The 27,835-nt window shown below is 47.1% G+C and overlaps 1 long non-coding RNA gene across 2 annotated transcripts; it reads left to right on the plus strand.

Annotated features, from left to right (window-relative positions):
* Positions 1-18: 18 nt before the first annotated feature.
* Positions 19-27,835, plus strand: LOC143664785 (uncharacterized). 2 transcript variants are annotated; one of them, XR_013166587.1, is made up of 5 exons: positions 19-96; positions 24,553-24,701; positions 25,087-25,162; positions 27,109-27,337; positions 27,565-27,835. It is a non-coding gene; the product is annotated as an uncharacterized LOC143664785 (long non-coding RNA). The 2 variants fall into 2 exon arrangements; XR_013166588.1 differs by having other exon boundaries at positions 40-96; positions 24,476-24,701.

Below are 27,835 nucleotides of genomic sequence, written 5' to 3' on the forward strand. Positions count from 1 at the left end.
ATTCTGAGTTGTCATAAAGGTAGATCTGTGAGGCCAAATGACAACTCCATTCACCGAAAAGACGTCACTGATCTTCACACCTCAGTTTCCCCAGAGGTAAGACAAGCAGTCAGGGTGATGGCTGAGGTCCTGGCTCCCTAGATAGCATCTTCTCAAGAGTGCGGTGCTGTGTGCCTCACCCTCTCGTGGGTCCCCAACCAAGGACAGGGGCCAGCAACTTCTCCAGCCACCTTCCACTCCTCTAGGGAGGTTATGCAGCTTCTTCCAGGCCCTCTGGCTAGGGTGGGGCATGCCTAGCGGCTGAGATGTGCTGGCAAGGTGCATTTGGGGGGTGGGGTGGACTTCTGCCCTGACCCGTGGCCCTGTGGTCTGCCTTTGACCATCGTGAGTCCCCTGTGGTCAGATTCAGGAGCAGAGAAGAAGCTGTTTCGTGCTTAATGTACTGGCCTCAATGGCAGTGCTTATTCCTGCAATTATTCTCCTATTTAGCCTGTGTGAGCGAGCTTGTGCTGCTCTGGCAGGGTCCCTCTTGCTGATGGGTGGTGATTCACGATAAGGGGGTTGGTGACTACGGCTTGTTTCCACTCTGGGATTCCTTGGAAGGACAACACCTCATTCGGGCTCCATGACAGGCTGTTTTCCAGGAGCCCAGGCTGGGGATCCACCTGGCCCCCCCATCTCTAATTTCTTCCTGGCTTTTAGCTGTCCTAAGGGTCTTGTGGACCAGAAGCCATGTCATATCAGTACCCAAGGGTCTCTTAATTTCCAACAAGACTCAAGGCAGCTGCTTTCTCTCAAGCACATTTCTTCCAACTAAGAAGCAGCTACGGAACTCACAGGTGCTGGCTCTGACCTGCCCATCCCTAGAGGCGGCTGCCTTTCCCTGCTGCGGAGGGGTTGATGCATCTGTGAATTGTGTTGAGCCAGTACACGATCTGGGCAGATCCTCAGGCTTGGCTGGGCAGTCAGGGTTCCAGCCAGTTTCCTTGGATAGATGGACGGGTGGACAGACAGAGGGATCTCAAAGTGAAACACTCTCGTGCACCTGTCACAGGCCAACAGGGGACTGCTCGAGGCTGCTCCTGCTTTGGCATGTTCCAGGTGTGTCTTGTCTCAAATCCGGGAGACTGAGATACCTACAGAGCACTTATCTGGCACCAGGGACTTCAGATGTTTCTCTTGACCTTGCTGCAGTCCGAGAAATAATAAAACGGCTGTGCCTTCCACACCCCAAATAACCCCGAAGCTGTCTGCTCCAAGAGTCAGTACCCAGCCCCTGGAAGAATTTTACTGCAGCTCATTCTTGACTCCTTCCCAGTTGCAACTACCTGGAGAGGAGGGAGCAATGCTAATCTGAGTCACCCACACACCGCAATGGGTCTCAGCGCGGCCAGCAGCTTTGGTGCCGCCAGAGAGGTAGGCTCAGGCTGAGCACTCCCCATGGCTCCCCCATCCCACTCGCGGCAGCCACGCCCCACGCATGCCTTCGTTTTCCAGATGAAAATGCAGGGAGTGACCGGGATCTGAGCCCCTGAAATCCGACTCCACAGCCTCTCCTGTCTTAAGTGAAAGAGTGTGTGCTGTGCACGGCCCAGGCTTTAATTAAAATTGTGTCTCAAGAAATGTCACAAGTAAGCTGTGGCTTAGTTTGCCATGGTGGTTAATTTTATGTCAACCAGGCTGGGCTTTTCTGCCCAGCTTTTTAATCGAATGCTCACTTAGGGCTTGCTGTGAGGATATTTTGTAGCTCTGGTTAACATCTACAAAAAAATCGGTTGACTTTAAGTAAAGGAGACCACCCTCGATGATGTGGACTGGTGTCATCTTGAAGGTCTTACAAGCAAAACCTGTTCACGTGGAGAAGAAGAAATTCTGCCTCAAGAAGGCAGCATCAACTCTTGCCTGAGTTCCAGCCTGCCGCCTGCCCTATGGGCTCCAGACCAGCCAGCCCCACAATCACCTGCAATTCCAACTCAGCCCCCAATTGCCTGCAATTCCAATTCATCTCTTAGCATATCCTGTTCTGTGCGGAAACTCCGCTGATACGGTGGCACTCACCCTCAGGCCTCCTGGAGTCCAGCTGTGCCAGGTACAAGGCGAGGCTGGATAGTGGGATTGGGGTCACTTTCCTTTCCATAACTGGGCACAGCACCAGCTCCCGTGGGAAGAATCAGTAGGAGCACACTTACAGACGCTCCTGAAGCCCACAGCGAAGGGCGAGTGCTCTGTAGACCCCATGCTTCCACGTTGTTCTTTAAATGCTGCTCAGAATCTCGCATGCTGGCCTGACTGGGACCGGCTTCTCCATGTTGCTGCTGCATCATTAAAGGAGGTGGCGAGGCTCCTTCCACCACAAGCTGATCCTCCCTCCAGAACGCCATCCTCCCTCCTGGTCCTCCCTCCAGAACACTTTCTTCCCTCAAGACTGGGATCCACCTTTAGAGGGCTGTAGCAAATGAAAAACATAGTTTCTTTCCTGGTGAATTTTGTCCATTGTCCTGCCTCCTTGTTTCTACCCTAGTACCCCAGGGTGAAAACATTTTGCTTGCAGACGAACTTAATCCCTCTGGAGGTTCAATGCACATTCACAGTCCCCACTCACACCAACGCCCCTTCAGGGTCCCACCTGCTGGTGAGTGCGAGGGTGCTAGGGAAGCACCCAGCATGGGGCGGGTGCTCAGCAGGCATCCAGTGCCTCTCAGTTCCCTACGTCTTAAACATTTCCATTTCACGCACCTGCCACGGTGCAGGGAGCAGGCAGGTGAGGCTGGACACACAGAGGGGAGTAGTTCTCTTCCAGAGATGAGCAAGGGGACCTTGGAAGGAAAGGCTCCTTATTAATCTCCCCATTTCCATGTATCTAATGCCTCCCTGCCCCTGGCCCCCAGGGAGGCTACATCCCAGAAGCCATGACCACTGTCCATCAGCTGCGAGGCCATGCACCCACGTGGGCACTGAAGGGCCGGGAGGCTAACGGACCCTCCTGAGCCCCAGGTGGGGTGAGAGAGGATGTGCCGAGGGGCAGCTTGGACTTGAAGTGCATTGCCTTGCGGGGCAAGGGCTCAGAGTTTGCAGCAAACGTTGTGCACGGGGAGAAAGTGGCCCAGACCCTAAGTGCTTGCTATTGGGGGGGGGTGCAGGGCACAGGACCCGGCTCTCTGCTCCCGGAGCACCCCAGGACTGGTCTGGGGACATATGTGGTGGATAGAAGACTGGACTCCCTCTTCTCTGACCTGGAATTGATTGCTTCTGATGTAAATTATTCCATCTAAAGTGGAAGAAATGCCACATTCTTTTATTTTTTCGCAACCAGATCAAATCTACTCTGAGCCTGTAGTGGATGAAAAACCTGGAATTAATCCCAGCTGGGGCTCCTTCACGCCTGCCTCAGGTGGAACAGGAGTTGCTTACCTGCTATGCCGCCTGTGGGGCAGGGCTGGCGTTTGTCCTCCTGCCGAGCCTTGGCTGACTCTCTCGGGAGATCTGTCTGTCCGGGTGAGTCATGACAGTGTCCTCTCCTGGGGCCTCCCCTGACCCAGGCTGCATACCCTCCCCAGAGGGCCCACGGCATCCTCCCCAGGAGCATGGCCAAAAATCAGCCCCAAAGAGGCTCACACCCGGAGCCCTGGAATCTGAACACGCTGTTTCACGGTAAAAGGGACTTCGCAGGGGAAATCAAGGTTGCAGACCTTAAAATAGGGTGTTCATCCTAGATGAACTATAATCTGAGTGGGTTCACTCTAATCCCTCGAACCTTTAGGGGTAGAAGCAGGAGGCAGGAGAGGCAGTAGAAGAAACGGTGCTCGGGGGAAAGCAGAGAGATTCCAAGTGTGAGATGGACCAGGGCTGGGGCTGCTGGCTTTGAAGAGGGGAAGGGGGCCATGAGCCAAGGACGGGGGTACCTTCCAGAAGCAGGGAACAGCCCTCAGCTGACAACCTCCAAGGAAATGGGAGCTTCAGTCCTTCACCCACAAGGAACTGAACTCTGCCAACAACCTGCATGGACAAGTCAGCAGACTGCCCCTGGAGCCTCAGAAAGGAAGGCAGCCCTGCTGACTCCTCGATCTTAGCCCCAGGACACCTAGCTGGACGTCTGATGTCCAGAACTGCAAGAGAGTAAATCTGTCTCATTGGAACTGCTTAGCCTGTGGGTGACCCTCTTCCCCCCAAACTGGGTCTCCTCTGAAGCCACCATCTCCAGCTCCTCACCCAGACTGCCAGGACCCAGCCCCCCAACCCCCTCTTTGACATACCAAACCCTATCACTTTCTTTACTCCCATAAGAATCAAATTAGGCTGCCCATTAAGTCATTCACGATTCCACCATCCAGCCGTGGATTCATTTTATTCAGGCAAGTCTAATTCAGATCCTGCCTTCGGGACGGGGGAACAAGGAGGGTCATTTAATGTGTCCACTGATGGACAGGGCAGGGCCAGGAAGGGTGGGTGAGAGCAGAGAGCCGGGACTCCTTTGAAGGCACAATGTCCGGAGGCACCACTTGAGTATCCCAACATGAGTCAGGGGAGCCGGCGGTGCAGATGTCTGGGGGATTTGATGACAGTTTACCAAGGGCCTGCTGCCTGCCAGCTGCTGCTCTCAGCACAGGCTAAAGCCGAGAACAGAACAAAGTCCCAGCCCCCGTGGGGCGTGCATGCCAGCGGGGGGTGGTCTGCCCTCTGCCCCAGGAGGGAAAGGAGGTCAGGGGTTTGCAGCCCATCCTGGGGAAACTCCACCCCCACAGCCACAGTCCAGGGATGCCTTCTAATGCGGAAAGGAAAGCAACCAGGGAGAGCCACTCAGACTGTCCCTGTTGATTTTCTGGTTCGGGGGAACCACAAGCACCAAGGTCTTCCCTTCTCGAGACCTGAGAAGTGTCCTCAGCAAGTGGCCACCTCAGAATGACTGGGGGGAGGCGAGGGAGGTCAGAATGTACACTCTCTGCCCACAAGGCCACATGGGCCTCTAGATCCTCAGGGAGGTTGAGTAGAGTTGCCCAAAAAGACATGTCCACATCTGCCCTACAGAACCTGTGAATATGTCCTCATTTGGGAAAAGGGTCTTTACAGATGTTTGACCTCAAGATGAGGTCATCCTGGAGTACCTGGGTGGGGCCTAAATCCAAGGGACAAGTGCCCTGATAAGAGACAGAAGAGGAGAAACATGTGGGAGAAGGCTCTAAGAAGAAGAGGTTGAGAATGGAGGGATGTAGCCCAAGCAAGGAGCACCTGAGGCCACCAGAAGTCGGGCAAGCCCAGGCAGCATCCTTCCCTAGAACCCCCAGGGCTGATGCTGGTTTCAGACTTCTGGCCTCTGGAGCTGTGAGAGAATACATTTCTGTTGTTTTAAGCTCCTCCCCCATCATACGGCAATTTGCTACAGCAGCCTGGGACACTAAGAGGGCTCAATCCCAGACCTGGGGCATCAGAATCACAGGAGGCAGCTTTGAAAATGAATCTTCTTGGGTTCCACCAATGAATCACCGAGTTAGCGATCCATAATTTCTAAAAGCACCCCAGGTGATTCTTAGGTAACCAGCCCATGGACCTGCATTAGAGAACCACAAGCCCAGTACAGTTTCCTTATTTTGCAGCTGGGAAAGAGAACTTCATCCCAGATCTACAGCACTTTAGGAAATGAGGGTCCTGGTCCAAGCTCTACCACTAACTCCTAATTTGGGTTCTTTGGTGAATGGCTCGTATTGTGAATTCAACTCTGCCCCTCAAAGAGACAAGTTCAAGTCCTAAACCCTGGTCCTATGAATGCAACCTTACTGGGAAAAGAAGTTTTTGAAGAAGTAATTGAGTCAAGAAGAGGGTGGGCCCTAATCCAATGACTGGTGTCCTTAGAAGGAGAGGAGATGGAGAGATATACAGACACAGAGACAGAGAGACAAATGGGGGAGAAGGCCGTGGCACAGAAGCAGAGACCGCAGTGATGCACCTATAAGCCAAGGCAAACCATGGATGGCCACAAACACCAGAAGCCAGAAGAAGCAAGGAAGGACTGTCCCCTACAGGTGCAGAGGGAGAACGCCTGTGCTGACCCCTTGATTTCATATTTCTGGTCTGCAAAGCTGTGAGAGGACACATTTCTGTTATAAAGCCACCTGGTTTGTGAGTATTTGTTATAGCGGCCCTAGGAAACTAACACAGCTGGGGAATGGACCTACTGTTGAGGTTAGGGGGGTGGGTCCAAGCTCCCATCCCCCACACTTCTTCAAGATAGGAGGCTTAAAGCCAGGCCCAGGTATATTTCTCCTCCCAGAGTCATAACTCTTCTGTTCCTCACCACTTACCCCTGAGCTTCCTGCTATTTTGGGAAGCCCCAGCTGGGTGATGACTTTTGTGTCTCCTTGTCTGGTGGCTCTCCTGAGCTGAGCTTCAGCCCTGAGACGTTCATGGTGCAAGTATTTTCTAGGAGATGTGGGGAGGGAGCATCCATCCCCAACTCCATCTTATTTGTTAGAAGGTATCAACCAGCCTTCTTGAAGTAAACCAACACAATCCTAAGAACTCAATAAGGACAGGCTCACATGACTCAAGAGTCCCTCACTTGGCCCTCCTCTCCCCTAAGGCAGAACAACCTGAGTTCCCTCAGGCAGGGTTGGCACTGGAGTCCTAAGAAGCACAGACTTTGCAGCCTGATTGCTCTGTCAATGATCCTGCTACCATTTAGTTAAATTAAATCTACTCTTCAACTATTTTTGTAAGAAATCAATAGATGGCACATGTATCTCTCTTTGTGCCATTTTATTCTTTCCTATTTGGGTACATTTTAATGGTTCTGTATTATTCAGGAAGGAAATCGAAAATGAAAGCTGCCAGGATTCATTTGTCATGGATCAATTTTCTCGTATTCGGGACAAGAACTAATGCATCCGATCCTGTCCTCTCTCTGTCCCACATTGTCATAATGGACTTTGGTCAATATGGTTTTTGATAGTAAGTGCACCCTCTCTGACCTTCACGTCGTCCCCCTTGTCACCTTGTCTGTGTGGGAGACAGTGAGTGGTTGTGATAAGCTATTTTATGTTAGGACACACGTACTTTAATCTGCAATGTGTTTGCTCCCCCTGCAAACTGTACTGCAAGATAAAAGTCACTTTTCCTTATTGATCAGCAGTAGCCCTTCACTGACAGTCACTGTGCTAGGAGCAGAAGAAATGGCCATAAATGACCTACAGTCATATTGTGCTTTTAGCGGGGACAAGAGGCACCCCACTACTCCCAGGGAGGTAATGGCTGCTCTAGACATATGCAGCAGGGGCTTGGGGAATGCAAAGGTTGGCCCCCACCTCCAAAAATAGGGAGGAGGCTCAAGAAAGGGTTTCCAGAGGCCTGTGAGTCGATTAGGGAGGATTTTTGCATCTCTCACGGAGGGGTGGAAGGTGGCTGTTGAGCTGGACATGAAAGTATGATGGGTTCTACAGTTCCCACAGACCCAGGTTCAAATCCCAACCTCATAATTGAATAGTCCAAAGTTGTATCACCTTGGAGATGCTTCCTAACTTTTCTTAGTCTCTGTGTCCTCATCTGAATAATGAGTTGTGGTAAGGTTTAAAAGAACTTGACAACTTAAGTAACAATGTTCCCCGGGAGCCAGCCCCAGTCTCTGTTGCATTAAAGGCCGTTACCTTGGAGTCTGGGAAAAGGGAGTCTTGGGTTTTTCCCTGGTCAAATGAGACCCACCATGGAGACCAGAGCATCCCAGCAGAGGCCTGTGGGCCCGTCCAGCGCTGCTGAATTCCTACTCAGCTGATTGATCCAGACAGATTTCTCTGCTCCCAGCCCACCCCACACCATCCCTCGGACTGGAGGCTTAATTCCTTTCATTCTCAACACTGAAAGAAGCTCAACCAGCCAGGTCACAGTGGGTGTGCATTGTGCCTTCGCTTTCCTTCCATTCGGTGGTTTTCTTAATTAGTGTTGCAGCAGTGTTGGGGATTGAATCATGTCCCCCACAAAAGACACATTCGATGGGTAATCTGCATTCCTGTGGCTGTGAACTCATTTGTCAATAGGACCTTGGAAGTTATTGTTAATCAAGATGTGGGCTCATTTGTGAACAGGATCTTCCAGGGTCCTACTTAGGAGCTGCAAAGCTGATTGGGGTGGCCTCCATCTGTATGGCTTCAACCTTATAAAGAGACTGAGCAAAGCCAGAGGAAGCCAGAGGGGAGGGCTGCCTCACCAGAAAAAACGTGGCCTTGGCCGCGCCTTCATCCTGGACGAATAGCCTTCTAACTTGAGCCAATAAATCCTTGTAGCTTAACGGACTCATCGTGTGGTATTTGTCATAGCAGCTGACAAACTAAAACAAACTGACTCAAAGGCTGAGCAAGGAAGAGTCTTGTTCAGTCCACAATTTATCCACAACTGTCCTCTTAGCTGAAGGTATTTTTTCTTTCTTTCTACTTCCCCCACTAGCTACTTTACTGTACTAGCTACTCCCAGTACAGCAGCCTCTGCCTCCATTTCCCCCTGGCAAAAGGCAGAAAAGGGATCAAGGTACATAACAATCATGCTTCCAAGACAGGCCATGTTCGCATGGATGAAAATCATGATGTGTGCTGTGCATGTCTCCATCACCCACCAGACACTTCCCTGACAGGTGTCATTCACATACGTTTTACAAAAAGGGCCCATATGGGTTTTGCTGCTACTGGGCGAATTTCTGTAACTGTCCTGTGTGCGCTTCATAAGAAAGTGCTGCTTGGCTTCTTGAGTGCAGGCTTCCATACTTGCTTAATATGTCAAAACTTGTCAATGTTATTATTCGAGCCTTCTATATCTTTAGAAATTGTGCTTGCTTTATCCATAATTGAGATGGGGTCTGGTAATCTTCCACTAGACCAGGAGATTGATCAGCTTCTCCCTATAATCTATCAGACATTATTTTATGTATTTTGAGGTGGTTTCATTAGATGGATACAAATTTGTATTGCTATATCCTCCAGGGAAATTGAACAATATATCATTGTGCAGTGATTCTATTTCTGTTAATGCTTTTGTTTGTCTTATGGTCTACTTTGTCTGATATTAATATAGCTACCTCTGCATTCTTTCGGTTGTCAGTTGCATGGACTGTCTTTGCCTGTCTCCTTATGTCCAAACGTATGTGTCCTAATTTTCAAGGTGGGTTTCTTATAAATAGCATATGGCTGTATTTGTTGTTGTTTTTAAATTGGATCTCACATTTATGTCCTTAATTGGCAAGTCTATTCATATATGTTTACTATGACTACAGGTATATTTGCATTCATTTCTGCCATTTTACCTTTTGTTATTTGTCCTCTTCTATTATACCCTCTCATTTCCTGCCTTTTATTAATGAAATAGTTCATTTGTTTTCTAGACCTGTGAGTTTGGGTAAGAAGACACCCAACCTCTCTGCGACCTCATCTGCATAAAGAAAAATAACAACAACCTATGACATAGAAATATTGTGAGGATTAAATGAGCGACTATGTGTAAAGTTTTAAGATAGTGACAAGCATAGCATAAGCATTGCATCCGTGTTTGTCATGATTTCTTATTCTTTTCTCTACCTTCTTCTTCTTACAATTTATATATTATTTCTACTCAATGATTTTCCTTGGGAATTCACCATGAATACTTAACAAAATCTAAGGTAACACCACAACCCTCCTTGAAGTCTTTTTTAGGTGTTGTGGTAGTTTGAAAGCTACTGGAATACACTATACCACAAATAGAATGGCTTTTACAAGGGGAATTTAGTAATGTACAAGTTGACAGAAGTGAAAGAGTCCAAATCAAGGCACCAACAAGAGGCTGCCGATGGGTCAGGAGCCCCTCTGTCAGCTGGGCAGTCACAGGGCTGGCATCTGCTGGTCCCTTGCTCCTGGGCTCTGTGCTTTCAGCCTCTGTTCCTGTGGGGGTGCCTCAGGTTGCTTCTCTGGGGCTGGCTTCATCCCTTGGCTTCCCTTGGCTCTCTCCAGGTTCTGGCTTGCTTAACCTCTCATGGTGACGTCTGCTGGGCTCCATGCATCTCCAAACACCCGTGTCTCTGTTCTCTGAAGCAAATGTTCTCCAAGAGTCTGCATCTGCTCTCTCCATCGACTCTGAGGCATCTGTCATTTCTGTCTCTCTCCAAAATGTTCCCTCTTTTAAAGGATTCCAGTCAACTAATCAGTACCCACATGGAATGGGTGGAGTCACATCTCCATCTACTTAAAGGTCACACCCACAGTTGGGTGCGTCACATCTCTGTGGAGATAATCAAATCAAAAGTTTCCAAACTACAGTATTGAATTAGGATTAAACAAAACAGGCATTCCCACAAGATTGGATCAGGATTAAATTAAATTTGGGGGTACGTAATACTTTCAAACCAGCACAAGTGTTATTGACCAGAACTTTAGATTTGCCTTTTTTGAACTCACATAAATTAGACAATAATGTTATTATTTTATGCAAACATTTCCTAGTAATAATATTTGAGAACCAATTTTTACCAGGTCTATTCTGGGAATACAACAATGTCTATTTAGATGTACCCATTTTTTTGTTTATCATGCTTCCTGGATCTCACGCCTTCTTTCTTCTTTCCTTCTCCTTACAGTGCCTCGTTTATTATTTCCTTAGGTTAAGTGGGAGTGTAGTAAAAGCATTCCATTTTTAATTATCTAAAGTGTTTTCATTGTGCCTTTGTTTCTGAGAGCTAATTTTACTGAATTCAGAATTCTAGGTCCATCTTTTATTTTCTTCCAGGAGTTTGAAGCTATTATCCCACATTCTTCCAGCTCTCACTTTTACTTTTGAGGCCTTTTCTGCTCAGGTAAGCGTAGTTCCTTGCAGGTGGTCTTATCGCTGTGTGTTCCTTCAAGATGCCCCTTTCTTTGGTGTTCTGAAATTTTGCTGTCATGTGCCTGTATCTTTACATGTCAGCTTGGGTAGGCTATGGCTACTCAGTTATTGAGTCAAATGCTGATCTAGGTATTGCTGGGAAGGTATTTTGGAGATAAGGTTAATCTCTCTAATCAGTTGACTTTAAGTAAAGGAGATTTCCCTTTACAATATATGTGGGCCTCAGCCAATCAGCTGAGGGGCTTTAAGAGCAAAAACTGAGCCTTCCCAGAAAAAGAAATTCTTCCTCAAGATTGCAGCATTAGCCCCTGCCTGTGAGTTTCTGACCTGCCTTATAAATTTCAGACTTTCCAATCTCCGCAATTGCATAAGCCAATTCACTGAAATATATGTGTATATGGGCAGCCACACTTACCTGTGTGTGCATGTGTGTTTTTGCATACACACACATATATTTGTTCTCTTTCTCTGGAGAACCTTGGCTAATACAATGCTAAGGTCTGGCTTTCTTTTTATTGATTTGACCAGGAATGTGTGCCTCCTATATCTCTGGATTCATGTATTTTATTAATTCTATAAATTTTGTGGCCATTGCCTCTTAAAATATTCTCTGCAATTTTTTCTCCTCTCTCTCCTTCTGGGATTCCAAATAGTTTCATTTTAAAACTCATCACTCAACTATCAACAGCTTCTGATCCTTCTTATTTCCCTTCCCCTTTATTTTCCATGCTATATTATGTTATCTTTTGAGCTCAATCTTCCAGTTCACCAATTCTTTCCTTAGCTGTGTCCCATCTGCTTTTTAACATAGCTACTAAAGTTTTCATATCAAAAAGTTCTCTTGGGTTCAGGTCTGCCTGATTCTGCTTCCTCATTTTATAGTTCCATTTACATTTTCTTTAAATACTCTTGTCACAGTTATTTTATATTCTCTCTGTGCCTGTGTTCCCTAGAGAACAAATCCAAATGTGCTGTTTTTACCTACTCTTGCTCATGGTGGTTTGTTCTGGAGATCATTTTTCATGAACTCAAATAGGTTTGATCTAAACTATGGGGACCTAAATGGAAAATATTTTACTCCAAAAAAGTTTGAATTCATTTCTGCCAGGAGGCTGGGACTCATACCATCTCAGGATGACTCCAGAACCTTCCCAATTCACAGGATTAATCTGGAGGTCTTGGGGTAAACTTTACTCTTTACTTCTCAGTCCTACTTCTCACCTTTAGAGAAACTGTTGGCTCAGGTGATTCACAGCTCAGGGGATTTTTTGTTATTTTGTCTTCCCTTTTTAAAGCATCTTAAAGCTTTCCAGGCAAGCCCAGCAGAACCATAAAAATTATGTTTTGTGCAACAACCAATTGTTTTATAGCAGGAAATCTCGCCAGGGTATCTCTTCATTTCTCATTCTTGTCATCCCTGATTGAACATTAGAGGGAAATGTAACCATCATTATGACGTTACTGTTTCTGGAGTGACATTCCAGAAACATTGAAGAGGAAGCTTTCTGCTCTGTTTCTCTCGGATCAGGCTTCTCTTCCCCTATGTACACCGCCATGTTTAACGTGCTCTGACCAGGCCGGAAGACCCACGAGCAGGGAGACTGTGCATGAAAGGGAATCAAGTTATTTGCCAGTGTTCCCCATCAGATTCGGTGGCGCTCAGCACAGGATAGCTGCTCCTTAAATGTGTGCTATCTCCTGAGTGGGTACCAGACTGGCTTTCACAAGCCTCTTGAGAAGTAAATTGCGATTTCACACATGCCATATACAAAGAAAATGCTAGAATTGTGGAGAAATTGGAAATCATTTTAATACTTTCTTAACACTGTGAGTATATGTAACTGTACTGTGTCTTTCCATAGGCTGTGCACACCCCCAGGAGAGAAATTACATGTTTAATTGTGTGATGTGATTATTCCTGGACCTGTCTCAGTGGGAATGCTTTCCATAAAGTACTGACTAAATCAACACCTGTTTGTTTTAATGGGCTAATCGAGACCACTGGTTCTCAAACCTGAGTGTGTATCAGAATCACCTGGAGGGGTTGTTAAAAAACAAATTGCTGGTTCTGCTCCCAGCGTTTCTGATTCAGTCAGTCTGGGGAGGGACCCAAGAACGTGCATGTCTAACAAGTTCCTTGATGTTGCTGCCAGCAGCCACATTGTGAGAGCTACTGACCTAGTATTTTCTTGCATAGCCTTCAGCTTGGCTTATCTCATCCCTTCCACATTCGGGAGATGTTCTGATTTGATCTGAGATACATGTCTGATGAGCAAGAGGAGAACAAGAGGAGAAACAAAACATTTAAAAAATATTTTCTGTAATGGGGGAACATTAATTTTATAGCTAAAGAATCCAATTAAACGCAAGTAAACACCTAGAGCCCCAGGCTTTACCAGATCATTCTAAAACTCCCTCCATAGGTTTGGGCTTAGAGAAAAATTAACTTAAAGCAAAGTGCCAAAGCAAGCAAAGAAACAAGTTTGATGGGTACAAATTGCAAGTTCTCAAATGCAAATGCGCAATAATCAGTTGTTTCAGCAACCCATCTTTTATCCCGTTCCTTCTGGAAGGATGACATCTCCTGCCTCATTTTATTGGGAAGATTGATGGCCTTGTGTGGGTATACAGACAAAGGCTCTCCATGTTCCCTTTCGTCCACTCCCCATCCCCTCGCACAACCATTGGTAATAAATGCAGTGTAAAAAATGGGGGTGTCAATGTAATTAGTTCTTCAGCAGCAAGACTGTTGGTGATTTATAGAAAGAAGTCCATGTGTCCCTTTGCTCTTAACCTGAATTCAATAGAAAATGAGAAAGTTCAATGGAGATTCATGGACAAACCAGTTTAGTTGTCTTACAGACAGAGCATGGCATTTCAATATATTATTAACAACTTAAAAAAAAAAGGAGAGATACTACTTTCTCTTATTTATCTTTGACTACTTACTACATCCAGACCCTGAGATTTTAGCATGCTGCTCTCTTTACTTCAAAAATTCCACTTCCTCTCTCCTCAGCCCCTCCCCTACCCCCTTTATGCCTCTCTCTCTCTCTTTCTTTCTCTTTCCGAATTGAAGACTTGCCTGCACACAATGTGCTTCCCCTTGGAACACAATCAGCACACGAATATGTTTCCTACACAAGCCACTGCTGTCCTTAGGGCCAGAATCTGTGTCTTATCTCCGTGCAATGCCATAGGGACGCAATGGGCCCCATTCATCTGACTGAGATGAAAAATGCCTTAAAATGCAGCAGATATCCAATCCAGGGTGCAGCAATAGAAGGGGGATTCCTCCCTCCAGGCTTTGCTTCAGCCCCTTTCATGCTAGATACAGTCAAGGATGTTTAAGGCAGTCAGAGTGGGGGGCAAAGCTTGCCTGAGTTCTGTAGTAATTGAGTGATAAGAAGAAGAGCAGTAAACCAAAATGAAACATTTATAGCTGATAAGGTGAGTATTGGAGAATGTAATGTAGGTGTGCAGCATGAAGAGCTTCCTAATTCTCGACCCAAAATTGAGACTTACTCATCCGTCCCTGGGTTATCACAAGCATGGAGGAGCAGGGACAAGAGGAGCAAGGCGAGGAGAGAAGAGAACTAAGTTGCATGGTCACTTTCTGTCCCCAAACTCACCAGCAATGCCTACTGAAGAGGTAAGGGGAGGCCGAAGGTGTCACAACAACCACATCCTCTCTCATGGACATGTGAAGCCAGAATGAAGGAGATTCTCGCCCTCCGTCCCATCTGCAAGGTGCCTCAGCAACCTCAGACCCAGACTCAAGAAATGATGAGGAAGAGGATTTGGGTTGTATGAGGTCTGGAGGTGGTGTGCTGAGCATTGGCTCAAGGAGAAGTAGAAAGTTTGAGAAAGACATTATTGAACTAAGAATGCACTCTGCTGAGTGACTCAAGCTGCACGCAGCCAAGCAGCTCACAGCCTTCCCTCAGAGGTCCAATGGAGTACAGTGCCTTCAGTCAAGCAAGGCAGGCCTGGGTGTTTGAGGAGATGCCGTGCAATATTTCACAAAGCAAGAGGCACGCCTTCCTGATGCTCTCCGGGGAAGAACGGACGGAAGGTAGAGGATCTGGTGGAGTTTGTTTCCTGAAGGTGTTTGCAGAGATGGTCTCTCCCACCCCTCGGCCCGGGTGATGGAGCAGTCACATCATCCCCATGGCAGCCTCAATCAGCAGGAGTGGGAGAATTAAGCCTGGTTCCTAAGTCCAAACGTGCCCTGCAGGGCTCCTGTTGCCCCAAACCAGACTTTAAGTCTGTCAGGAGTGGAATTGTGTCTCCTAAAAAGACGTATTCAAGTCTTAACCTCTTTTGTGAATGTGACTGTATTTGGAAATAGGATGTTCGCAGAAGGAATCAGTTAAGATGAGCTCGAATCGGATTAGGGGAAGACTTAATCCAAGGTGGGTGGTCTCCTTATAGGAAGGAGAGGACTGGAACAGAGAGAGACACCCACAGGAGGAGACAGCCAGGAGAAGACTCAGGCAGAGGTTGCAGAGATGCATCTACAGCCAAGAAACAGCAATGATTTCCAGCAAAAATCAGAAGTTAAAGCAGCAAGAAAGGACTCCTGTACAGGTTTCAGAGGGGGCATCTTCCTGCCAAGGCCTTGCTTTAGATTTCTGCCTCCAGAACTGTAAAAGAATAAACCTCTGCTGCTTAAAGCCACCCAGTTTGTGGTACCTCGTTATGGCAGCACTAGAAAACTAAGGCAATGATCCTATTCTCAGATCTCCTGCCTTCACCCTCTCCCCCCTCTACTGGGCCTCAGTCCAGCCTGTTCATCTTCATCTCAGGGGAAAGGAAAAGTCCCATTTGACTTGGCCCAGTGTTCAGCCAGCCTCTGAAATAAGCAGTTGGTATGTTTTAGTAGGTGGGTTTTTGGTGGGCCAGAAGACAGACTTTCCAACTTGATTTGAAATATTAAGTGGAAACAAGAACTTCTAAGAAATAGGTGGTGAGGATGGGAGAAGGGATAATGCAATGCCAAAAGGAAAGAGGACAAAGGGTAGGATCTCCATTCTTGGTGATAGTCATCTAAGAAGTAAAGCAATGTGCCCTGAGGCTGACCAAAGTTGGTAGCTGCTTCCAAGAATGGTCCGTATTTTTCTCCTTTTGCCATTGTCACCTAGAAGCTGCCCCATACTATCCAGCAGCCTCCTGGACTCCTCTCTCTAAATTCATCAGTGGAAGGGGAAATGTCACCTTTCCCTAGGGGCTACTTTCAGCCCCTGTCTGGGATGCTTAGTGGCCAGGATACAGAGAGTTGTGACCAGGAAAGTTCTCAAGTTCCCTCCATTAGTTTGACAAGGAAGGGACTCAGCTATGACATGCCACATCCTTGTCACAAGAATTCACACTTTGATTAAGCAACTTCAAATTCATGAAAGGTAAAATAAGTTAAGAAAAAGAGGCCTCTTGTTTGTTGGTTGTCTTCTACCAAAACTCCTACCTAATTGGGTTTTACCTCTTCTTTGATGCTGTACCGCAGTGTTTGTCCCAATCCTTCATTGCCATCCGTTCCTGAGCACGGCACTTGGAAGGAAGAAACACAAATTCCTGCAAGCTACAGTGTTTATGCACTTCACTTGATGGATTTATGCCTTTAATTAAGGAGAATTTTCTGGGAATGCACTGGTTAAACCATGAGGCAGATATAGCACTATGCATATTATACTGCGTGTATTACATTTTCCCCTTTAATTACGGCTCCAAGGGCAACAGTTGAGCAAGTATTTTGGTGGACCCCAGCAACTGCTGTGACTGTGATTTAAGAGTCCCATTGTGAATCTTAGTTGGGCTGCATCTCCGCGCTGCCCCTGGGGTTTCCTCCATTGTGGTCAAATAGGGGCATCCAACCCAAATTGCATGCAAGAGAGTTATGGGCATTTTCTAAAATAAAGAAGAAATCACATCTCCATATATAAGTACAATTGCATTCCCAGGAGCTAACATTATAGTAATAGTGGAAAAGTAGATTCTATTATCAATTTCTTTTTGATCAATAATAACTCACTCTGGAAATGGCTTTGAGGCAAAAATTCTTTTCCTGTTAGTCTTGGCCAGAAAACAAACCCTCCTTTTCTTTTAAAAAGCTTTTAGAACTTAATCCATTAGCCATCTTGTGAATAACAAAAAGCCATAGGGAGAAAACAAAACATAACGGTCGTGATTCTTTTCAGTGCCCATATCATTTAAATGTTCATCAGAACTATAGGTCCCAGTGGCAATGGTGGAGAGGAACCCCTCCCCAAGGATGGAAACAGCCATCCACATGAAGAGCGAATTGCAGAGGTTTTTCTCGAGGACTCGGATTTGCTTTGGCATTGAACCAGCACACATAATAAAATTCTGATCTTACCCTGGCTAGCCCTGTCCTTGTTGCTTAACAAAATTAATTCCTCATCAAAATCAGCACATTCTTCTTGTCTCATAAGAAAGGAAACACAAGTCTTCCCTTGTCTTACATCAGGGTTAACAGTCTGGACCCAGTGAGGACTCACTGAAGGGGCAGCCTGGCTAATGTTTACATCGTTGCCCCATCCAGGTTCAGCCTTTCTTTCTATTCCATATCATAACAACTCAGACAAACTCAGTCAATATTTTTGAGCCCCTTCCTGGGCAAGAAAGTGCCCTAGGTGCAAACAAAGATACTTTCAGGAGTCTTCGGTGCTTGCTCAAGTCTACCATGAGAATACATGCCCAAGTTTTTCCTGTTGACGTTTAAAATGAGAATGAAGTTGAGACTACATTCTCTTGGCACTAGCTGAGCAGACCTACAGCTGAAAGCTGCTTTGCTGACACCATGAGCCGTGAGCCCCATAGCATCCTGCCTTATTTCAAACTTCAGGGCTGTATCGTGTGCCCATAGTTACAGATGCGCTCGGGAAGACCAGTCCCAGCTTACCAGGTCCCTAGGTGAGGGTGCTCTTTCCAAGCCACCAAGGAGGGTATCTCAAAGTATCACACTTACACATTCTCCATGTACAATACCTAATCAAAATCACTGCAGATGTTCATCCAGGCTCTGTGAGGTCACATAATGTACACGCAACCACACAGCACACACATACATGTACACAATCACACACGGCTGAAGACGTTCATATGATACTGGTCACTGCTGAATCCTTGTTGGATCACCCCCTTCATGGCCCATAATGTTGACCTTGTGGCTTGTCATTGTTCAAAATTAACTCGTGTGGGGCCCTTTCTCATAGATCTTGGAAACATTGCTTAATTGTTACAGATTTCTGCCTATAATGTCTAAGATGACCCCACCAGCTCTGTCATCATAAAGGAGAAGCTGGTAGCCGTTTCACAGTGGGGCATCTTGCTAGAGGTTGACACCCAGGTCTCTGCACTGCCCAGAATCACCATTTTCATTATGGCTTTCTCTGGACTGGCAGCATAGTCAGTTTTTGAAAAGCAAAGGAAGAAAGTCTTGGCCACTTTCTAAGTTTCACGTCTCTGACACTCCTTTGTCGTCATTTTATCTTTGAGAAGCAGCTTGACTTAGTGAACTGGACACCAGGCGGAAGCCAGGAGATGTGAGTTCGGTGCTCATTTTTGCTTACATCCCTGAGCCTCCGTTGTTTTATCTGAGTTAGATGTCTGGTACTTGCTTAGAATGCTGTGGAAGATGGGGAGAGCAGGGGGGTGTGCTTTAACCCGAAATGATGTGTGTTTTTTAAAAACTATTATTAAGAAACTAACATTTTTGAGAAGTTCATATAGTTCAAATTTATCATTGTAAATGGTTCCTAGAGAGACCACATACCATGAGTTGAGATTTATTTCTGACCAAGAGTGACATTTGGTATATACTGGTGGGGTGGAGTTGGTACAGATAGGCTGGTTTGGGGTGTTTGATTAGGATTCATTTTCTTCTTGTGAACACCATCTTGTTAGCCTTGCAATAGTGCCATCCCATCCTGTCTCATCCCATCCCATTCTCTTAGGACCATCTGTCAGTCAACCCTTGCAGTCAATGGAGTCTCCTTGGTTTCCTACACTCTGACCCACCTCTCTTCATGATTCCAGTAAGGACCTCCCTGTGCTGTGATCCAGCTCTCCAGTGAAACTTCCTGAAGGCTTCCAAGAACGTCCTCCAGGAATGCATATAAGTTTGTGTTTCTAGGATAGGTCAGGAGCCCACTGAAAGCGAAGTCTCTCCTCCCAAGGGGCTCAGGCAAACACAAGAAATCCACCCTTTAGTGGGACACTATGGCAATTTAAAGAAGATTTTTCTCACAAAAACTGATTGACAGGTAAAGAAGTGAGCAATGAACTAGAACAAGAGAGTTCTTTCACTTAATAAACTACATCGATTGCTGTTTTGGCATCAGATATAAAGAACCATGACTTGTAAATCAAGCAAAGCTCTGAGCCATGGTACTCTTTAGTGCCAGCTGATGAGTCCATGAAATTTCCTCCCAATTTCCTAATTAGTTACAACTTTGAGAAGCTCAGTATTTAAAACGCCAAGGACAGGGATGCTTTTTTCTCTGGGAATGTATAAATCAATAGTTTGAAACAGTCAGAAGTAATTGATATGCTGCCAAAACTCAAGTCCCTTAAATTGTGAGGATTCCCCACCCCAGCTGAAGTATTGGAGCACCGTGAGTTTGAGTCTACAGCTAAGACACTGCTCTTAACTGTGGAAATGGTTGTGATGGTCAGGCTCATGTGTCCGCTTGGCCAGGTGATGGGGCCCAGTTGTCTGGTCAAGCAAGCACAGACCTAAATGTTACTGAGAGAACATTTTATGGACTTGAATCATTAGTGAGTTGATTGCATTTATGGCTGATTACATCTACAATCAACTAAAGAGAGTGCCTTCAGCAATGAGAGATTTAATCCAATCAGTTGAAAGCTTTAAAAGGAGAACTGATGACTTCAGCAGTCAGAAGAGAGAATTTTCATCTCCACTTCAGCCAGCCAGTCTCTCCTGGGGAGTTCATTCAATACCTTCATCAGAGGTGCCAACTTATAGCCTGCCCACCGAAATTTGGACTCATGCATTCCCACAGTTGCATGAGACTCTTTTATAAAATCTTGTAATACTTACAGATCCTTCCTGTTGGCTCTGTTTCCCTTGAGAAGCCTGACTATTGTAATGATTGCATTTGAATAAGCCTGCACCTTTATGATCTGGAGGAATAATTACACTACAGAGGCACATAGTAGATGAAAGGCATCCGTCTTATTTGATTCCTTGGGTGTCACGGGTTTTGTGTTCAGCAACTGAACAAGAGCAATTGTCTTCCTTGTTGCTAGTTTTAGAAGTGTCAGGTAAGTGCCCCTCACTCTCTTGCCACATGGGGAAGTGTAGTAAGGTTTGGCCACATTTGAATCTCCTGTGCCTGAGGGGGTGGGCACTCAAATGGAGTCTCTCATGAAACCCATGGCCATCGCAGTATATTCCCGGGGTGAGTCCTCCCGTGGCTCGTCCCACCAGCCTTCAGACAGCCCCTCCCCTGGTTGTAGTGCTCAGTGTTCTGAGTTGTATAAAAGCTGCAGAACTGAAGTCTGAGCAAGCAGGAAGAGGTGAAAGAGGCACCCTTCCAAGAACATCTTCTCTAGATGATGAAATCATTCCAAAAAATGATTTTTTTTTTCTGCTCCTCCACCAATTTCTCAGGGACCTAAGGAGGAGAACAGCAAGAAGGAAAACCGCCAGTGCACACGAGCATCAGACCTGCACTCAGAGTACATCCCATGTGCTGTATCCTCCCATCTTCTTTCACCCAGTGCCACCTATAGTGGAATTGGGTTTTCCTTCAACTAAAACCATGCAGGTTTGCATTTTTGCATTGATACTATTAATGCTGCAGTTCTTTACAAAAAAAAAGATGATCTATTTGGAAAAAAAAAATCCTAGAGCTTAACTTTCACAAGTATTGTGATTTTGTTTAGGAAATAACTTGAACCCAAATCCTCAGAAATGGTTATTACTCATCCTCAAGGAGTATCCACTATGAGCAAAGAAAGTAAGACTTTTGCCTCCCTGCACAGGCCCATTTATTGCACAGTTCACAGTGTGGCTGTAAATCTCCTGTTCTTCCTCAGCCATATGTTTGCATTTCTCACTTGCCGGGTATTTTGGCTGCACTTGGTCAGATGGAAGCTGCCTTCCAAATGGTTCATTTGGATGTGTGAGAGACCATTAGGCTCTGAGATAGAGACATGGAATTTAGGATAAATGAAGTCAATTAAGCATCTGACTTGGAAACATGTTGCTGAAATGGGTCCAGCCATAAATTAAAGCTCATCCGTCCCTTCTTTCCAAAGCCAGTGGAATGAGGACATGGCACACAGAGTTGATTGGGCTGCTATGGGGCAGGAAAGGGATTTCAGGGCACAGAGATCTACTTAGGACAGATAGTGCCTGGCTATCCCTGGGGGAGGGGCCGTCACTCCTAAGTAGATGGACTATGAGAATTTCTGAGGGGGCAGCCGTCTGTGGTGTGGGGCAGTAGAACAGTGGTAGACTAATAATTCAAGCATCCAGGAGACCTCCCTCTCAGCCACATTCCAGCTTGGAGATCCTGGGCAAATCACTGTGAGGCTGGGTGGAAAGGAGGTTCTGTTTGCTTTTGTCTCATACTCAGGAGTCTTGGGCATATCATTTAGCCACTTGGAACCTCTGTTTCTTCTTCTGTCAAACAGGGAATATAATTCCCACCAATATATGTCTGCTAATGACAGATATGAGACACTACCCCTGAGCACATAGTTGGTATTCCCTCTAGAACAGAAAGAAGTTGCTGTATCTGCTCATCTGGCGAAGTTTCTTTCCTCTATATAAGTTAATTTATTTAGAATAACTTCTCTAGAGCCTAATTTGTCATGGGTTTGGGAGAATTCAGCAGTATGACTTGGATTATTATTTGCTTGGCATCTGGCCCATAATAGATTCTCAATAAGTAGTAGTAACCAGTTTCCTTTAGAAGCATCAAACATGAATCATCACTCCTTTTTATGGTAATGAGAATTTAAGGGGAGGAAAAGGGTGGGATGCAAGACTGCATGTCAGGGGGCTTCATGGTAGCTTCCATACTTATTCTGTCCTGCTCCCTTGAGACAGCACATTGCTTTATAAGGTGCAAGGTGAGTCTAAGGCAGAGCTCTGGACTGACCGGCTGTCCCAGCTGGACTGTAAACTCCCCAAGAGTGTGGTCCATATCTCTTTCATCTTTATGTCTCCAGGGCCTGCTCCACAACTTAGCAAGGACAGGTGATCACATCATACTTGTCTGGTAATAATAAATGGGGTTCTTATTATAGGATGCTAATGGAAGAAAGGGTAGGATTCAGGAAACAATGTGGGACAGGGACTAGAAGAGCATGTTCTGGAAGTAGCAGCAATACCCAGCAGATGGAAGTGTGAGTCTCTGATGCTGCTGGATGCAATAATGGACCCCCAGGGACATGTCCATGCTGGAGTTGGAAAGACCGTGACTTTGGAGTCAGACACATGCCAGTGTGCACCAGGCTAGGCCAATTCCCAGCTAGACCAGCTTTGATTCAGGGGTACCTTCATTGCATACTCTGGGTACACTGTGGACACCTGGGAAGCAAGAACTGGTACTGATGTTGAGGGCGTGAGAAAACAGTCACTGGGGTCTCATTTATAACTATCAATGATCAACTGACCCTTGGAAGAGTGAGTAAAGACCCTTTACTGCCCTCTTTCTGATTGGATAAAATCATCCACACTTGAATATTAAGAATGTAACAAACTTTCCTATGAGTTCTTATCATACAGAGAATTGAAAGCTCAGAGAGCTGATGGTGGAATTCCAGGCATCAGTAGGATGGTGAGTTGTGGCAGAAGGGCTTCCCTGTTCATACCCAGTGGCCTCTCTCATCTTTCCTGGGAAGGTCTGTGGAGCCATCTCTACAGTCTCTGGGCTGGGACCGGGGGACAGTTCACCCACGTCTGTTTAAAGAGACTAAGGGAGTGGCCAGGAAATGCTGGAGTATTACTTCTACATGGGTGTGGGTCTCCCAGAGGCAGCTCTCCAGCCCTCTGCTCTGGCCTGCAAGACAGGACATGGCATCCCCAGTGTCTTCATTTCATGCAGTACTACAAACAAGGTAGGTTAAAACATCAGAAATTTATTCCCTCACACCAGAAGTCCTGCACACCAGAAGTCCAAATCGAGGTGTGGACAGGGCCGGGCCCCTTCAGAGACCTCTGAGGGAGAGTCCTTCCCAGCCTCTTCCAACTTCTGTGGTTTGCTGGCAATTCTTGACGCTCCTGGGCTTGCAGACACATCTCTGCCTCCATCCTGACATGGCCTTCTCCTCTGTGTCTGTTTGTGTCTCTTCTCTTATTCTAAGGGCACCATCTGCAGCAACCCTATTCCCAAATAAGGCCACATTCGTAGGTGCAAGGGGTTAGGACTTCACACATCTTTTTTGGGAGACACAGCACAACCTGTAGCACTAAGGTTTGGGCAGCTTTGGTTCGTTCCCGTAGAGATGTCCCCTCCCCCTTTCCCCTAGGGCTCACTTTTGCTGGCTTTGGATACTTATGGCTGGCCACAGCTGGACTATCTCTAAGCAATTCTACCCATGTCAAACATTTGCTAAAAGATGTCAGGTAACCGGCTGGCTTATTGCCTGCACCGCTGATCAGCTAATATTAAAGAACTGGATTGTTATGCATTACCTGCTCAGAGGTAATAAAAGTCCTTCTCAGAGCATGAGGTAGAGTTAAATGTGAAGCATTTAGTTTGAAATGGGAAAGGAATGGAATGGAATCATAAATATTCTGTTAATGTAATCTACAGCCACTTCCCAGCCAAATCCTGGGCTCACTGGGCTTCTCACACACCAGAATTGCAAAGTTCTCCCTCAACAATCCCATTTCTTTCCATGTGTCTGTTACCCTGTCTTTCTTTTAGCCTTAACTTAAGGTGACATTGTTTTGAAAGAAGGAGTCTATCATCAGTCTACCAAGAGGATACAAAATTCCTAATTGCCTTCCCAGAGATCTCATCTCAGTGTCTTCATTGTCTCCCTCAGAGATGGCTTCTTCACCTTCAAATGCAGTTACCACAATTACCGCAGCCCTTCAAAGAGATCCACACTCCTTACTGGGAGCCTTGAGGACCTGCCACCCCGGGACACTCTGCTTTCCATGCTCCATCTGATTCATGAGGCTTCCTGTGATCTTATCAAGCCCATCTCCCTCTACCCCAGGACCTTAGCACATGCTGTCACCTCTTTTGAGAAGTCTTCTCCCTAGATCTTCCCAAAACTGGCTTCTTCTTGTCTTTTGGAACTCAGCTCATGTATGTCCCTTCTTACTACCCACTCTGGAACTCCCCCAGGTACTTTACATTGAGCCGAACCATCCTGCTTGAGTCTTCACCTCATCAAGTCTCTGACTTCATCCTTTTTAGGTGTTTGCGTATGGCCTGCCCCCACCCATTAGGAAGGATGTGCTGTGTGATCAGAGACCTAGTCTCTTCCACTTGCTGTCTTATCTGCATGTGTAGAAGATAAGCACATATTAATTAATATTTGCAGAGTTAATATATAGGCCTTTAAAAACAAGAGCGTGCTTTGCCTACTTGCCCCCCTGGCTAATCCCCAGTGCCTTTCTTTTCACTGTCATCTTTAGAAATGAGTGGGTCTCACCAGTGAAACTTAATGTGCCTCTCGAGCCCCTGGGAATCATATTAAAATGCAAATTTGCAGGTCTGGAGCCTGGCCTGAGACAATTCGGATGAGGTCTCAGACACAGATGCAGAACCGCTGACCTCAAGCGTCTGCAGGGGACCCTGCCCTCAACAAGCTCCCCAATGGCTGATGACCACTGTGTGCTACCGAGTACCTGAGACCTGCAGGTATCATCCTGTCTACCCCTTCCTCACCCTGCTCCATGGCAAGGTCCATCAGAAGCATCGTCCCCAGCACAGCTGCTTCCCGAGCCCTGCCCACCTCTCCTTACTCTTGCTGTTCCTACAGCATTGGTCCAACCCCCTCCTTGGAAGGAAACACTCCATCTTCCTACTGCCACGGCCCCTCGGCTTGGGCATCTTCCTCTCTTTTCTCTCTCTCTCTTCACAGCCTGTGCTTTTCTCCAAATAGTGAGCATTTCCATTCATTTGACCCATTCCCCTTCTCCAGCACCTCCACCATCAACCCCAGTCCATATTCTAGGTTAGAATCAACAAAGAATAAATCACCCAAGCAAACTCCTCCAAGCCACACCTGTTCTGCCATTATCAGGTACAAGAAGGGGTTCCACCCTGGGCTCCGGGCACCAACGAAGCTCTGATTCACAGGAACTTCCTACCCCTTCCAGGTGAGTCTGCTGAGTGAGGTGCCCAGGCTGCCTATGGAGGGTCTTGGCTCAGCCTTGCTCCTGCTGCCTGCTCCTGTTTGCCCCTTAACCTCTCTGTTCCTCGGTTCTCTTATCTGGGAAGCAGGGATGATAATGGTCCTCCCTGTGCCCAGTGGCCAGCACCCAGGACATGTGCCATCAGCATGGCCACTGGTACAATGGCCAATGCTGCTGACCTGCCAGTCAACTCTGAACAGTAGCCACGGACGAACATGGGAGACGTGAGATGCTCTTCAGACGCGTCATTGACTGTTCAATGCAGGGCAAGCCCAGCCTCACTGGGCCTCAGTTTCCTTATTTGTAAAACTAATGATTGGATCAGTCTGATCACTCAGGTTCTTTTTCATGCTCCAAAATGCTAGGGTTCCATGTGCCTGACCCCAGTATATGACTCCTATTCAAGCATTGTTATGTCCATCAAACAAAGAGCAAGTGTCTACTACACACCCAGCCCAGGCTAGGCCTGGGGTCACAGTGCCAGCAAGGTGGGCCCGGTGACCTTGTCCTCACGGGGGTGGCCATGGAGTTGAAGAAGGAGGAACTAGAGGAGCAGGTCCATTCCAGCATGTCCCAGCCTGGAGAATCTGGAGGGCACTGGGGGATTCACAGACAGCACCTGCACCGGGTTCATTTGTAATAGAAGGTGTGTCACCAATGCTGAGTCCTCCCAGGTAAGCTGGGAGCTGAGGAAGCAACATGACAGGCAGAAGCCAAAGGGCGGGAGCGCAGGCCACCCTGGGAAACTGGGTCTGACTCAGCAGTGTCGCTCAGCTGTGTGTCTGGCCAACACGGGGAGAGGCGAACCTGCACGGTGAGCAGGAACCACATGGCTGAGGCCTCAAGGGCTTCTGAAGGAGCTTGGACTTGACCTTGAAGCCCTGGGGTGTGTGGGAGATGGATCCTGGAAACCTGTAACTAGGAGAAATGGCATGGCCTGGCTTCTGTGGTAGGAGAGTGTTGGAAAGGAGCGACTCTAGAGGAGGGAAATTCATTGGGAGGATATTGCAGTGCTTCAAGGAGTTGTGGTGGCTTGACCCGGGAGATGGCAGTGGGAAGAGGGAAGGAGATCTAGGAGGGAGAAACTCAGCACTTAGTGGTCTGGAGAGGGAAGAGAAGGGTCAAGAATGGGCTCTGTCCTGAGGCCTGGGGGTTGGTGGTACCTCTCATTGCTTCTCAGTCATTTGCCACCACCAGCCATAGAAACGCAGCTCTGCAGAAGACGGCCTTGTCCCCCCTCCCGAGGCTGTAAAGCCAGCCCCTACTTCCTGTCCTCACTGCGAGCACAGCGAGAGCCACCTTTGTAAGAGTGTTCCTGATTAAAGCAGTGACAGCAACTTTACATGGGAGGAAGGCAGTGCAGAGTGAGAAAGGGTGACCTGGAACTGAGAGGGCTCATGCAAGGGGGAGGCACAAAAGGGCCCGGCAAACCTGGATGACATCCTACTTTTTTCCTCATTTAATTTATTTTATGTTAGTTTTTTTAATAGAGAAGTTGTAGGTTTATCAAAAAATTATGCAGAAAATGCAGAGTTCCCATCTACCCTCCTCCATTATCAACACCTTGCACTAGTATGGTATCTTTGTTACAGCTGATGAAGGAATATTGTTATAATTATAAGTTAACTGCAGTCCATGGTTTACATTAGGAGTCCCTGTTTGTGTTGACAGTCCTATGTTGCTGTTTATTTTTATTTTTTTATTTGTATTCTGGTAACATATATACGACCTAAAACGTCCCCTGGTAACCACATTCACACAGTGCCACGCTGCCCTCACCACCACCCATTTCCCAGGCTTTGCCATCACCCTATGCAACTGAAGCAGTACCTCCCCTTTTCTGACCCTGCCCCGCCCCCGGTAGCCTGAATTCTAGTTTCTGACTCTAAGAATTTGCTGATTATAAACAGGACAGCTCCCAAGGACGTCACAGACATCAGTGGGTGTGCTGTGTTCTCAGGAGGGATGATCACCCAGGCTCGGGAATCAGGCGTCTGCACGTGGGCGCCTCCACCTGTTTGCCCGCGGTGCGGCCTGGGATGACCACTGGCCCTCCTTGGCAGTCGGTGGAGAATAAAAGAGCAGCTTCTGCAAAGGGTCAGGGTGAAGGTTAAGGAAACAATGCTGCAAACGTACCTGGTAAGGTGACCAGCACTCAGGGAGGGAGGGAGGGGGGAGGAAGAAAATCTCGGGCTGACATACATGCCAAGACAGACAGGGCGGGAGGCTGCCCAGGCCACGGGGACCGCCCCCTCGTGCCCCACAGCATGCTGGAGTGCTTGGCCCCAACGCTCTGATCCAGCCCGAGGATGAATTCCTTTGCTTCTTTTGACTTGTCTGTCTTCTCTGTGTCTGGGTTTCTACAGGCGTCACCGACAGGGACCGGATGCAGACGGCGGGGACACGTCTGGTCTCCCCTGTCATCGAGTGCCGTGATGGATGCGGCTTCTCATGGGCGCTGAACTCCGGCACCGGACCAGCCTCTGGTCTGAGATCGGAGCCTTTTCCTAGAGAGCGTCTCTTTTACGAGAATAAGACACAACATGAGCCTCTCTTACTCCTGACAGCTAAACTTGCTGCACTTACTTTTTAAACATTTTTAAATAGGCAGCAGCTTCGTTTTTGCAGAGAAATGCT

Source organism: Tamandua tetradactyla, chromosome 2 (genome assembly GCF_023851605.1).
Source record: "Tamandua tetradactyla isolate mTamTet1 chromosome 2, mTamTet1.pri, whole genome shotgun sequence".
Lineage (NCBI taxonomy): Eukaryota > Metazoa > Chordata > Mammalia > Pilosa > Myrmecophagidae > Tamandua > Tamandua tetradactyla.